Source organism: Cuculus canorus, chromosome 1 (assembly GCF_017976375.1).
Source record: "Cuculus canorus isolate bCucCan1 chromosome 1, bCucCan1.pri, whole genome shotgun sequence".
Classification (NCBI taxonomy): domain Eukaryota; kingdom Metazoa; phylum Chordata; class Aves; order Cuculiformes; family Cuculidae; genus Cuculus; species Cuculus canorus.
The window spans coordinates 29,491,388-29,506,819 of record NC_071401.1 but is presented as its reverse complement, the minus strand read 5'-3'; the positions used below and the strand labels follow the sequence as shown (position 1 = coordinate 29,506,819).

General features: G+C 38.0%; 1 protein-coding gene across 2 annotated transcripts in view; it reads left to right on the top strand.

Moving 5' to 3' along the window:
• FNDC3A (fibronectin type III domain containing 3A) overlaps positions 1 to 15,432 on the top strand; it is a 124,992-nt gene that overhangs the window by 918 nt on the left and 108,642 nt on the right. The gene's annotated exons all lie outside the window — the stretch shown is intronic.

Here is a 15,432-nt window from a genome sequence, read left to right as displayed (position 1 = left end):
TAAAGCGATTTCTGTCAAATGTTCTTTGTCATTAGAATTTAAGTCTGCGTTTGATCAAATACGTATCTGGTTATAAATGTCTTAAACTATCACGATGACTTCAAATCTCTCCATTCTTTTGCTGCGAGGTACCTGGCAGCTTCTTTTTTTTAGAAGCTATAGGTCCCAGTCCTGCTAAGCTTTGAGTTTAAAGGGAGCTGTTTTGTTGTTATGGCAATGGGTAACTTTCTGCTTTAGGCAGCACAGAAATATAACTGTAGCCATGATGTGAATCTGCATCCATAGGTGTGTTTATATTCTGTGTGGTGGAATAGTAGGAATCACAGCAAGTCAGTGGTCTTTAAAATTCAGAAAGTACAATCAGACTCTTTTTTTAAGGAAACTGTCTCAAATAATTATGAAATTTAGTCATATGTGAATGGAGAAGTAGCAAGCGAAAGGTAGGAAGAAGGCTGTGCATGTATGTAAAAGCTGGAAATAGCTGAGTATCTGTAGTGCTCAGTGTTGCAAATTGGATAGAGTTCTTAATAGCCAGTGTTCCTATGAAGCATGGAGGAGCAAAAAGAGTGCGTACTGCTCAAGTTTGGAAACACAGGATATAGTTATAGATTCACTAGGTGTATACAGAGTATACACAAATCATCTTGGGACACATGGATTGAATCTGGGACTCGTTTTGGCAAACTACACCAGAATGTTTTTTTTTTTTTCTGGTGACTTTGGAGGGGGAGATTGATGTGTTGAATCTGTTACATTGGGACACTGGATGCTGATTTTGGCAGATGAAGCCAAAGAGACACACGGATCCTTGTCCTCTGAAAGGCCGTGAGTTGGTGATGAGTTGCTTAGGTCACTTGGACAGGATGAGAGCAATCTGCTTTGAGCAGAGTCATAGGCTGACTACTGTAGATGATAATATTAAACCAATTAGAGGAGTGTCTCAGTTTTTTTTAGGGCAGATGGAGATCTTCTGAGGCTTTTTGCTGTATGACAAGCTGTAGGTATACAAGTTACATGAGGCTGAGGTCATTACAAACAACACTTCGATTATTTGATTTTAGTTCTTAGTGGCATTTCTACCTTTTTCAAGTTGGAGTTTCTACAGTTTTTGAACTTTAAAGTTTTTGATTTTTATAGATTTTTTTGAATCTGTAATGGAATTGCAGAAACTTGAATTATGATTCAGACTAATAACTCATGGGCTGTGAGTCCTGTGGATCTTGAGGTGCTTTTGTTTGTTATTCTTTGCCTTGTGGCCATTTAATTTGACTTGAATTTGGACCTACATCAGCTAACTCAGTGTAATACTGATGATCATTTTGGCTCAAGATATCTGAAGAGATACTTCATAATTATTATTGCAACTTTTAACAACTTAACACGCTTTGCAGTGTTCTGTCATAGGACTTACTGGGAAGTAAAATCCTTAAAGCCTGACTTCAGGAGAGGTACGATTTTTCATCTTTGCCAGTACTTAAAGGACTTAAACCCTTGAAGGACTTTAACTTCTAAATGCTTTTATGCAACACACTAATTTACCTTGCTGGCAGTCACTTCTTAAGAAGTGCATGCTATTGTAAATGTGTTGGTCTCTAGTAATATTGGATGCTTAGAAGGTGTTAAGTGCTGGTGTTCTTATTGTCTATTGATACCTCTGTCAAAGTGACAAGTCCTATAACCTAGCCCAATCCCCTTTTCAGGGTGGATGAGTCGAACTGGCAAAGATAGTCTTTTTCATTCTCAGACAGACAGATAGCAGAGAAGACAGTTTTTGTGAGGCTGCAGACCCACTTCCCAAACAGCCTTGTTGTCTGCAGCCATTGATGTTTGTTGTCCATGCCTCCTGGAACCTGAGGAATTCTTATCTTCCTCAACATGCACCAGCTCTGTTCCTTTTTTTGACCTCCAGCTATTTCTAGTTCAATTTCTGCTAAAATGTCTACAGGTAATATGTCATGTTTCATCGGTGCATTTCTGTGATGTAAAACATGACTTGAATTCTCTGTGTTATATCTGTCAATAGCACTTCTATATTTTATCATTTATTCCTTTAAGACTATTGGCTTGGGGAAATTCCCAGGCAATTTGTAGCAAAATTCAACTTGGCTGCAGTTTATAGTGCACAAATTGAACTGTGAGCCATTGCTTTTCTGTAGGACCAGATCTAGTAAAAATAGATTTGACTTGGACTGTCAGCTTTTTAGCTTAACTAAAAGATACCGCCTGTATCTCAGGAAAGCGATAAAAGTTTGGAATGAGTACACTGCTGCTTTTTCTGTTCAACAAACACAAACAATGTTTATTTTGCTCATGGGCCAGTGTTTCCTGAGCTACAGAAATGACTGATTTTGCTAATTCTTTGCCATGTACAGTAAACTTTGAATTTCCTTAACGCTGTGTTCACTTGATGCCAGTAGAAAAATACTATTAGCCTTTTTCTTGAACTTATTTATCAAAGTTCAGTGGGTTTGTTTATGTCCAATAATATTTTGGGTTGTCATCCTGGGGTCTGTATATTTTAGGGCTGATAAGGTAGAAGGATACTTAGAAAGTATCTTTTATATACTTAATAGTATTACATGTTTCTTGTAGGTTGTCATCTTTAATTGTTCCAATTAATTTACAGTTAGTTTCAGATGGAACAAATACTTTTGAAGTTGTTGTTGTTGTTCCATCTGCCCTCCAGAGATATGGTCCTGTTCCAGCTGCTCACGTACTCCTGAGTCCGTAACCAGTGAAAACGTTCAGATTTTTTTTGTCATCTGTCATAGAGGACTTTAACAAAACGTAAATGGAAGTAGAATTTGCTGTGCCCTTTTGTCAATAATGGAATGGAATTTTTAGCTGTTGTTTTCATGCTGGACCTCCCTGTATAATGAGAAGTCTTTTTATACTCGCCTGCTAGGTCATGCAATCTTTCTTGGTTGTATTAATAATTTGTTTTGGTTAGAATGCCTGCTGTGGAAACTGTTGGCCTTCATTTTGGTGGCACAGCTGTGTAGAGGACTGTGTTACTACTCTTGGATATATTGGTTTAGAATGCTTTTCTGTTTACAGTTGTACCTCAGGAATGGAATATCCTTGTGTTTTCCAAACCTTTTATTAAAACACTGGACAGCAGCTCTCAAACCGAGTTAGACTGGACATACTGTGCCCTCTTTGTTCATGGCTCCAAGTAAACTTTCACCAGTTATGTCTAGGCAAGCACATTTGTTGTCTCAATCTCATCAGACCTATGGGTGTATCTACCAGTTTGCTTAACTGAATTTATGTATGTCTCTGTGTAAGTTTTAGCTTTTTCAGGAAGCGTGGACCTTCTTGTGGTCATACTGTTGTGCAGTTGAAACATCTCTGAAGTTAACACTGGTACTGTCGCCTTCAGTTTACTATCTTCGGTGCGAAACACCATCCCAACAGCAGTTTGCAGAAGTTAAATAGGAGTGCTGAATATACCTATATTGTACCTCCCCCATAACTTTGCTTCAAGCTAACTGTATCCTGGGCTGTGTTAGGAGAAGTGTGACCATCCGGTCGAGGGAGGGGATTCTGCCTCTCTACTCTGTGTCTTCTGCTCTTATATTACATCCAGTTCTGGAGTCTTCTTCAGCACAGGAAGGACATGGATCTTTTAAGTCCACAGGAGGACCATGAAGATGATCAGAGAGTTGGAGCACCTCCCATATGAGGACAGGCTGAGGTGGTTGGGATTGTTCAGCCTAGAAAAGAGAAGGTTCTGGGGAGACCTCATAGCAGCCTTCAAGTATTTAAAAGGGACCTACAGGGAAGCTAAGGAGGAGCTCTTTGTCAGGGAGTGTAGTGATGGGACAAGCAGTAATGGGTTTAAGATGAAGGAGGGGAGATTTAGACTAGATATTAGAAAGAAATTTTTTCTTGTGAATGTGGTGAGGCCCTACAACAGGTTACGCAGACGTGTTGTGGATGCTCTGTCCCTGGAGGCGTTCAAGACCAGAGTGAGGTTATGAGCAATCTTATCTAATGGAAGGTAGGTTGGAAGTAGATAGTCTTTAAGGTCCTTTCTAACAAAAGAAAAAGAATTGTTCCAAATCATTTAGGACAGATGAAAAGAAATGCTGCAAAACATCTTTATTTATAGACCTTTTTATATATTTAATTTCTGTGCACATAAAGTGTTGTCAAAAAGGAAAATATCTACATACTTTCAATCCCAGTATAGCCAGTAGGCCTCCTTTTTATAATCCATTAGGAAGGAAGAAGCACAGCACTTTAAGATGTGATAAATGTCTTCTGCTTTCCAGAAGCACTAAAACAAGTCCTCTACTTCTTGGCAACATACAGACTTCTATAAGATAGTGTCAAAAACCCTGTTTCACAGCTATGAAAATTTACAAAATTGAACCAATACACTCAACAATTTGAAAAAATATTTATCAAAGTCTGAGAAATTGTCCACAGGGAAAGCTACAAAGTCTAAAAGGATTTATACTGTGACATCTGTGGATAGATAGTAACTTGATTCAGTAACTGGGAGTGAAAAGGTGGTGGTCAAGTGTTAACTTTACCTTCTACATGACAGTTCTTTATGAATTTGCTTCAGATTTTTTGTACGTTGGTTGCAGTTATATCTGCAAAGCTCAGTTCTTAATGCCTTTTCCTCTTTAGTAACTAGAAGTGAAAATGAAGTTAAACCTAGATCTTTGCTGTTACCTGCAATATAAATTAAAAAACCCTCACGGTTCTCAAGTGTAAATACTTCCTTGTAAAAGCTATTAAGTTTCACCAATGTACAAATCCAATGTCTGTTTGAACACACCCCAAGCTCTACTGGTGCAAGATCCAAAAAGCATGGGCTGCTGCCAAACTAGTGTCTCATTTTCCCTCACTAACACAGTATACTCAACTGTATCTTACTCCTTTGACTACAATCTAAATCCTTCTTCTCTAACTTCCAATTTTTGAACTTCAGGGTTTTGTTGTTTAGTTTGTGGTTAACTGGAAAAACTGTGCATCTACTAGATGATTTGACAGAAACAGACATAAGCAACAGACTATCAAGTGGGTTAGTGTTATTTTGCGGCAGAGGAAAACATTTTAGATGGTGGTAGCAAATCAAATGTGGTGCAAAAAGGTTTGCATGTAGCTGAAAAGTAATAGAAAATTTAATGGATAAGAAGGTCCAATACAAACTTTGGTGACTTGCAATGTCTCGGGAATGAGAGAGAACCATGACTGTAATGATTCACTGGTACTTCAAAATATCTATTGATAGGCTGTTAGGGGACTTTCTACAGTGAGGGTAAATATCCTGAGCCACAAGAATTACCATGCCTCTGCAAATCCTATAGAGTCTATTGAAAAATTAAATGGGGAAGACCACAGTGAAGAAAACTATTTCTTTACCCGTTTAGTCCAGTATGAAGGTAGAATAAAGGTGCTGAAACAAGGTACTAAGAAGTGAGGACTAAAAAGTTGCAGAAATGAGTAGTGACTGTTGAGAATGGTCAGTCTTAGATGCAGCTGAAATGTCATTTGGTTTAATTTCTTCAGTCTTGCTAATAACTTGACTGCCTGCATATAACAATATTAGTATGTATGCACATTCCATTTGATGGCACTCCAATGGTCAGGATAAATTACCATCACTCAAGTAATAAGCACTGCAGTACATTTAATTATGTACATCATGGCAATACAGCTCCAAACAGATTAGTTTCTGATTTTGTGGCTTTACTTTCGTTAGTGAATTGACGACTATTCAGTGTTGCAACTTCCTATGTAAAAGAGGAAGCTGAGAGCAACTTTGTCCTTTTGGCTTGATTGGGCAATCAAACTATGTGGTCCCATGGTGTTTTCACTGACTAAAACTTTTCTTGGAAGATAGGGTGGAGCTTGGGAGAAGGGAGCAAGGGTATCATCTGAGAAACCTGCTTTTGTTTTGCTAGTAGTTGCAGAGACTCCTCATTGGAGGACTCTTGCGTGAGTAGCTTGTTCAGGTTTAAATGTTGCCTTTAGCTTGAGATGCTGTTTCATTGTCCTGCTTTAATATATGGTTTGTTTTTTTTTTCACAGCATGAAAGTAACTGCTTCAGTACCGTTGTGACTAAGTTTAATACCAGGGAAGTGAAGCACCTGCCAGGGTGACTGTCGCTTGACCATTTTTAACTGTCGTGATCTGTAGCTTCATGAATGCATTGCATTGACACTGGAAGAAGGTGTTCATCTCTGCTTATTCCTGTGCTTAGCATTGATTTGTGTATTTGCATAAGTGAACTGGATCAGGCAACTGTTCAATGTTAAAACTGGCTGATTTTTGCGGCATTAATTGTAAACTACGTATGTCCTTCAGTTTAACTGGCTGTGTTGTTGACCAGTTGCTTGCAGTGGTGAAAGTGGGAGCTGCCCAAATGATTTATAAAACTGACTTACAGCTGTTTAAAGTCTTGATAGAAGAACATCTTTCAAGTGTGTTTGTTAGACCTTAAAACACTAGCTTTTTTTTTTGCATATTTTTACTCTTGGGAAGTTTCTGTATGCCTGTCTTGACTTGGCATGTTCTGTGCTATTATCCTGTTCCTTGTGGAAGCAAAGACCTGCAGGTTTTCCAAAAAGAATCAACGGAGACAAAATTTTAAATCTTTTAGACTTGTAGCCTCATTGATCCTAAGTCATCTTGCATTTATATAGCGTGTTTTTCATTTTTCTGAATAAGCAGGAAAAACTGTTTCATAAGAGTTCCTTAAAAGCTGCTTGTTCTGCTTGAATTGTGCACTCTTTGTAGCTCCAACAGCAGCAGCTGTTTCTGCAGTAAATTTACCTCATTGACCTGTTGCATCACATTAATAAAAATATATCCATGTTTTTTAGTTTGCCTTAAAGGAATCTTATGAAAAATTATTTTGAAAATTTGTCCTTGCTACTTGTAGCTACCAAAAAAGGGGGAGCCAATAACAGATGAGGAATGATGATGGCTGGCATTGAATTTGCTTGTTTTCCCAAAAAAATAAGCCTGTTCATAAACAGAAATGAAGGCAAGAGTAATGGTTAACTGGGAAAAGCCAAGTTGTTTTTGAACCCATGTGATTTTCAGAAAATAAACTGAAGGAAATCCAGTCCTGGCAGAAGCTTAGAAGAACCTAATTTAGCTGGTATAAAAGTAAAGCTAGGAAGATTTAAGGAAGTTCTTAAAAGTAACAAGAGTGTAAAACAAAACAACCCCATATTGTAGATCAACGTAGTATAAATAATGTTGAATTGCATTGGAGATCTCTAAGTGGTGTAAAAAATATACTATGCGGTTCACTGTCCTAGTTTCTTTTTGTGGATGCTTCCCAAGAGTGAGTAAAAGGAAGTTGTCCCTGTAAGACAGAGGCCGTGCTATAGCTCCTAAGCAGTGTGTGACGGTGAATCGGATTGATGTACCTGTTAAAGACTGGGAATAAGTTTGCACCCAGGTGCTGAGAGTTTATTCATTGATTTTTAAAATGCACGCTATCAAATTAGTTCTGAGTGAAATGAACAGATTAATTCTGATTTGTGATGATATGGTGGCACTTACTACTTCCTAAAAGCTACAGAACCAGTTTAGGCTTCTTTTCTTTGAAGGTAAAAGAGGGAGGGACATCTAGTTGGGAGAGTACTGAATTCTTATGCAACACCTTTAGGTTATATGTACTTCATCCAGATAAGGACTGTGGATGGATTTTTAAGAATCTAATCATAATAACATTTAAAACCATAAAGTGATGTTTTCAGGTAGTCTGCATTGAACTGGTCTTGTTACATACAATCAAGTGTTTAACAGTTGTGCTAGACAAGATGCAGTGCTGAGTGTCCATGAACATATTGTGCCTTTGCGGATGACTTGTTTATCAGTATGTAGTTCTTCTCTATGTAGTCTTCATCTTCAAAAGTTTAGTTTTCGACATCAGCTACTGGTAAGAGCTTAGCCTCTTTGGCTCGTATTCAAAAACTGCTGGCTCATAAGTACAAATGTATTAAACTTGAACAGCTGGAGTGTTTCCAATTATCTACTATGCATTCTCGTACAGGTTATAGTACCCATGACACAAATGCATGAGCTGCATTTGAAACTTCTCCTAATCCATTGTGGTTCACAGCCTGGAGTATGAAGGTACCCTGAAGTGTAAGCATTGATTTAGTAGAGTTTGCTTAACTCCTGCAGTGCTGAGGTTTACCATTGTGTGGCTTGGCCATCCTTGCTTTGAGAAGAACAGGCAGTAGCTACTGGGAGTGAGTTAGATCCAGTAACTGTTTTGGCTGTTCATTTGCAACTTGCATTTGCACATCAGTGAGTATTTTCTTCATAACAGTACTGCATTCATTTTACAACTTCTGGTGTTCGCTTTCTAGCAGTAACATAGTATGAACACAGATGTGTATAATGTCACTAAACCCAATTCTCAAAGAAGTCTGAGAAACACAACCACCCGAGAGGTATAGCTGAAGAAGCTTTCATGTTTATGGTAGAGGGTATAGATTCTTTTTTCCTATAGGGAGTTCCAATGCTTATTAAAACCTCCTGCCAGGAGAAGTTTAGATTGGCTATTAGAAAAAATCTATTTGCTGAAAGACTGGTGAAGCACTGGAACAAACTGCCTGGCAAAGTGGTGGACTCTTCATCCCTGGAGATGTTCAAAAAGTGTGTAAGTGTGCACTTCGGGACGTGGTTTAGTAGGCATGGTGGTGTTGAGTTGGTGAGTGGACCGTGGGTGAACTTGGAGGTCTTTTCCAACCTTAATGGTTCTATGATTTTGCATATCTTCATTTTTAACTATTTTGATTCTAGTGAGGTTAGTCTTTGACCTTGTTGATTTGCTTTACAAAACTATACTTATTAATAATTTTCCTGTCTTGCCATTTTGCAACTTCAGTATTATGAGCAACAGGATTGAAGGGAATAGCCATTTCCGTTTCACTTTACTGGAAAGAAGATTGTCAAATTAGGGAAATAGGTGTTCTGTGGAACATTTCTTTCTTCTAACAAAAAGTAATGCTTCTCTGTTCTGTTGGAAAATGTTTTACCAAGTTTTCCAAGAAACTCTTTTCTAAAACAGGAAAAATACTTTATGAAGAACAAAACACATCTTTTAAATAAATTGCATATTAATTGAAATAATTAATTAAGAACTAAAAAAGAAAATCTAGCATACCCTAATTGCCACATCCAAAACTGTGTGATTGGAAAATAAGGTAAATGTATGGGGGGAAAAAATAAAATCATTTTGCAAAATTCTGCTTCTTAAAAACAATCTCACAACTCTTCAGTATTCTTCATAACTTTAATAGCTCCGCTACAACCTTATGGATCTCTGGATAATTATATTCTAATACATTTCTACACCATTTACATCTCTGTTTCTGACCTTTTTCCAGTAGTACAGTTAAGCGACAAGACTAATATCTATTGTATATGCTTTGTTCTTTCCTGTTCGCCCTAGGCATGCATTGGTGTATTTTGTTTCTAGATTTTTCTTTTTTTTAGCATTATTGCATATTTTGGGCACTTGCATTTGTCTGCTCTTATCTGATATTTTCTCAGCTGGATGGTCAGTTTGACAGATCAGAAGGCATTGTGATAGTAATTTTTACAAGTCTCAAATTGGCAGGCAGGAGATAGCTCTTGAGGACTGTAGGAAATAATAAAGAATAAATTTATCTCACATTGGACCCTAAAGAATGGACACAGTGAATACTTATAAATACCTCAGTCACAGGAAAAGTTTAAATAGTAGCTTGCATCTTCTTGAAGTGTCACTTGCATGTGAGGCTCTAATCTAAATAAGATGGGGCTTCAGTTGTTTGAAAGGTATTTTTAAAGTGCAGCTGCTGTCTTCACATCATAGAAGGCAAAGTCAAAGCATTGCATGCATTAGGATTGGGCAGTTGTTTTATGGTCTTTTTGTTCTGTAAATTCATTCCTTGGTCTTTGGCAAAATCTAGAAAGTGATGTCTCCTGTGCATGGACCCAAGCCCGGTAACAAGTCTTGGTGGCATCTTTCTTATACCAGGGAGGAGGTGGCTGGTAAGGGCTAAATTGGATGTGGTATACCGGATGGTACTTTTTAAATGATGAGTAGTGGGCAGTAATCGACTCCCTCAGCCCTCTGGCTATGCTTCTCTCCCGATACAGTCACTGTGCTGTTAGCCTTCATTGCTACAAGGATGTATTCTGCTGACTCAGTGTTGTTTTACCTTGATGATCCAGCCGATTTCATGCTGATGTGTTTTTCAGAGACTATCTTAAGATCAGCTGATAGTCTCTTGGAGATGGAAATGCTGATCCTTTGCACGTGCAGAGGAAATGCACTGCCCAGCAACCTCATCCTTGTAATATTTCTTCACCCTTAATGAGCAATTCAGTAAAAAGCAAAGTTGTATATGTCTTAGGTGCACCAGAGGGTTGCCACAGAAACATTAAAGGTCCAAATCTGAGGGTATTTAAGGGTTGTCCTAAACTGTCATTATGTGTCAGGAAGGCAAACTTGTATACTGAGCTATTGAGTGGAACTCAGCCTTTGAGCCTTAACATCATTTAGCCTTTTGGCTTGTTATTGTAATCCATTCTGTAATGGTTTGTCGGGCACAAGTCTAGAGTCTCTAAACAAATCATGTCTGGAAAATTTAGATGCCTCCCCTTTGTTTCAGCTTTGGTAATCTTCAGAAAAACATTTCAAAGTCTTCTTGATTTCGTATGATAAAGAAAATGAATAGCCTTTTGGAGTAGTGGGTAATAGGGAGTTTGCTACCTAAGTCTCATATAAAGCATTAGCCTAGCCATCTTGGCTGAAATCTCAGGAGGCCTTGTACTTCTTTGCATCCTTGAACAGACTCAGTACAGATTCTGAAAGAACAGTGGCAGCTGAGTTAGCAATCTCAAATTATACTTTGAATGTCTACTACTAGTTCAGTACTTTCAGAAGCAAGGCAAGAAATGAGATAGCTGTTCCTGCAGCAGTTGTTGCTGTGCGTGAGTCAGTATACATTTCTAAATAACCATGCCTTTAACGTGCCACCAGTAGAAAATTAATTCTCAGATGCTTCTGTGCTTAACAACAGTGTATTACCTGTCTATTCCTCTAATGTGTCGTCTTCCTTGTCCGATCCCTTTTCATATGTCTACAAGAATGGTGTAGTGTATTGGCCTTAGATTTATCCTGTGTGTTATATTACCTCTTCTGAAGGCTGCTGCATCCATTAGTTTTCAGTGGTACAGGAAATCTGACAGAATTGTTTGTAGTGGCTCTACAAACTGAGCCTTACCTGTTGTCCAAAGCTGCTTTTCTTGTGTCCTTTTCAAGACCTCACTAAATCCTGAGTAGAGTGGGGAAACTAGCTGGAGCTGGAAGACAGATCATCCAGAACAGTTTTATGTGGAGTAAGGCTGAAATTATGGTATGCACATACTTTGCTTTCAGTATTTTCAATATGGAAAATATTTTCAAGAAGTTGTAGTCACTCATACTACAGGTATCAACAATTTTACGTCAGCAAATTGGAGACAAAGCTTGTTATTTTATTCCAGTAGAGACTGTAGTTGCCTGCAGCCAGAAGGAGGGAAAATGCCCTCTTCGTGGCTAAGTGAGGTACGCCTGAGGTACAGCCTTTTGGGGAGCTTGTGTTTGGCTCTCCTCTTCTGTTATCCTGTCCTTTTCAGAATCAACACTTCATAGGCTTGAGTTCATTCTTTTTTGTTTTGGAAAGAATAGCTTTACCTTTATGTATTAAAATCTTTTGTTATGCCTAGTTTTTAAGCTATTCATGCCATTTTAGTAGAGTAAAATGACTTTCTCTTATCACTGTCATGGTTTGTCATTTCCAGACTTCCTTCTGATTTCCTCTTTTTTTTTTTTCCCCTCTTTTCCTGAGAGCTGAATAAGAAACATGTTCTGTAATGAGAAGCCAACAACTGATACCTTCCCTTCCTATTGGAAACTTACACACAACTCTGTATTTACTGTTAATATTTAAGGGCTGCCTGTCCAGTTTCAATACATGTAATATCTGTTCTGTGTTTTTGTTGAAGAGAAATGTTGTGTAATGCCAAATAAACTTTAAGATTGTTTTTCCAGTTCTCTTATTAGTGCCTTTATCAGCAATACCCGTCGCCAGGAGGTTCTCATCAAGTTAATTGGATAAGCTTTTTTTCATCAATCATACTTTCCTTTTATTTCTTTCCAAATAATGTTCAACGTCAACTTTAACTTTTATTTGGTTTTATTTGATCACTGTTGCCTAACAGACCTTGATTGTCCCATTTGTGCTTTTACAATAGAATACTTAATGCAAGTTTTCCAGCATTCTTTCAGACCTCTGACACTTTCCCAAGGACTCAAGTTATTTGCAAGTCTTTTTCAAACGTCTAAGTAGATCTCTTCTTCTAGAAGTCTTGAATGCAGGCTGTCTGGGTCTTCTGATTTTAAAAGCTGTATCTATGCCCGTTTGATATCCTTGCATCGAATGTGGTATAATGGCATTTGTTTCCAAGATACATTTGTTGAGCGCTTCTGCTTATTTTGATGCCAACCTTTTGTCCATTTTATCCAACTGCTTCTCCTTCTGCCACACAGTACTCTGCCATTTTCAAATTCCTGTCTGTCTTTATATGTCCTTATAGCTAAAAAGGAAAAGGCACTTTGTGGACATAGTACAGTTTACTGCCTGACCAGCACAGATTGCTGCCTCTTGAGTACTGATAGGGAGGAGGCTTTTGATGGTACGTGTAGCACAGACCCACACTGATGTGAAGTTCAAGCCTTTAGTCTTCAAGACTAGTTCAGTGGCATTGCAGAGAAATCTAATACCGTGTTGTCAAGAAAACATTGATTTATTTTTTTCCCTAGATTGATTACACAGTCTGACAGGTAGCACTTTTATTATTGTTGTAGAGAGTGTCAGGAATAACACTATACCTAGTACCTCCTGTCAGGGTTTATGGATGAGCAGTGTGCTTCATCTCCAGAATAAATCAAACACTTGGATCCAGACATGGAATTTAGCAGTGTCCCGGTTCAGGCAATGAATGCTGTGTGCCAAAGGTGGACTATACCTATTTGTGAACACATGGAAACCTGATTTTCATACAAATCAAACTATTAAACAACTGTGCAAGAGAATGGAATGAACTCGAGACTGAATGTTAGGTACGTACAGAGCTGCTCCTGCCTTAGAAGGGCTGAACAAGTTGTTGTGACAGTCATATTTGAGTCAATTTGGGTTATGTTTAATTCTCACAGGTGTCCAATTTGGTAGACAAGTTTTAATTTATGCCTAATAAATGGTGATGGCACTAAGTACGTTGTAAGTTATGAATCCAATCGAGTCATTGTGTGCAATAAAGGGGGTTATTACTTTCTTATATGAGACTATTCATTAGTGTGGTGGCTTGGGAATAATGAGCTGAATTGAACTTAAACCTGGGGAAATTCAAGCCAGTTTAGTCTGGAAGTGTATTGTGTTATAGCTTGGAGTATTGGAATTACCTTTCTGCCTGTGACACTATAGATAGGAGTGCAAAATATTTGGAGCTGTAAGATCAAGAGAAGCCTACTTGTAGCTGTTGTGAGAGGAGGGCTGTCTCGATTCTAACCTCTGCTTCCATGTTGTGCGTTCATTTTACGTTGAATAGTCATTGGATAATATCCTGGGAAGCTTACTATCAAACTTGCTAGCTGGAAAGGTGATCCAAATAACTTTCATCAGCCCTCTGCCACACGCAGAAAGAGGTGGGGACTGATTGTAGCCTGAAGGATTTTTTGATGAGTGGGAGAGCTTTTAAAGTAAGGTAGGAATATAAAACTGTCCTCATTGCTTGGGACACTAATTAGGCTGGCTAGTATAAATGACTTGGCATAAGCGATGATGAATTCTTCAGTAATCACAGTTAGGTTTCAAAGTCTTTTAACCTGAAGTGGGATTTTTCCCTCCAACTTTAATCTTTGCCGAGTATACCAGGAAAGTAAATAAAATTGCTAAGATAATTTCAGAATGCTTTTTTTCCAAGTTCATAGTTTTATAGTAGTACAACCTTCAGTATGGGAATAGATAAATCATACTGTCTATCTGTAGCTGTATTAGAGGCTTATAGTGCTTTGTTAATGCATTGCCTAGAAAAATGTGAAGTCACTATTCTGCATGAGTTGTCTTGTACTGACACATTTTGACCCACAGCAGATGTACAACATCTGCCGTAGAGAGGCAAACAAGTAAAAGCAGTCAATTGGGCAAAATGGAGACAGTTTTAGAAAAAGCTTCTGAGTAGTAAGCTATAACAGCAGGTCTTTAAGTTAAACAAGTACAATCTGTAGAATTTGTTACCACAGTCAGTGTTGTTGACTTTATTGCTCTTTGAATTTTATTGGGCATCTCTTCATTTAAAGCAAGTTACATGCTGTGACTAGTAAGCATCTCTGTTTACGAGCAGACGGTATATCTGTGTTAGTTTAGCAGTGCTTGTAGGGAGTTTCATTAGCCAGATGATGTCAAGGCAAAATTTTAAAAACCAGTAACATTACTGAATGTCAGGCTGTGTAACTTTAAAATTGTACATACTTATTTTCACCAGGCTACTGTAAGAACTGGCTAAGAGAGGCAGTTCTGCTTTAGAAATATTGAGCAAGCTTATTCGCAACCTAATCTTTGTGTTTGTCTGATGTTAAGCACTGTTTTCGGATGCAAAATGTGATGGACTTGTGGGAATTCTGAATGTACTGTTCACCTCTAGTGTGTTCTTTCTATCTGCTTTTCTGTTCTCATAAGAAACATAAGCTTCTCAATTCTTGTTGATCTAATTCTTTTATTTCAAAAGCTAAGGATACTAAGTCTGCTGGGATGGAGTTAAGACCAGTACACTAAACCAGTATAACTTTGATTTTATGGTTTTTTTTAACAAAATGAATACAGCTTCAAAAGCAGCTTATTAGAATTGCAGCTCATTTGCAACATGGAAAAATTATAATCTTCAGCTTTTCTGGTCTTAATTCTTCCATCCAGTCTCCATGTTGCACTACTACGTGAAATATCATAAAACATTACTTATGACTTGTTAATCTAATTGAAAGGAATGCTTAGCTGAATCCTACTTTCTGTTATGCTGTTACTTGACACTTACCAGGGTTGAAGTAGATCACTGCTGTCATGGGCCTCTTGCCTGTGTGGCGTTTTTCTTATCAGATTTCATGTAACTTTACAGTGTGTGCTAGCGAGGATTTTTTTGTAGCATAGTTATGAGGATTATAATTCCATGTGCAGGCATTGCCCCCCCCCAAGTTTTAGCTGCTAGTAAAGTTATTCAAGGGCCACTGGTTATCAAACTGACACAGCTTTAATTCTGGGTCTAATACATTTTAAAGGTAAAGAAATATCAAATTGTGTAGAAGTTTTTGGGGTTTTTTTTATTATTCCTTTGTCTCACTCGGACATTCCTAGTAACTATTT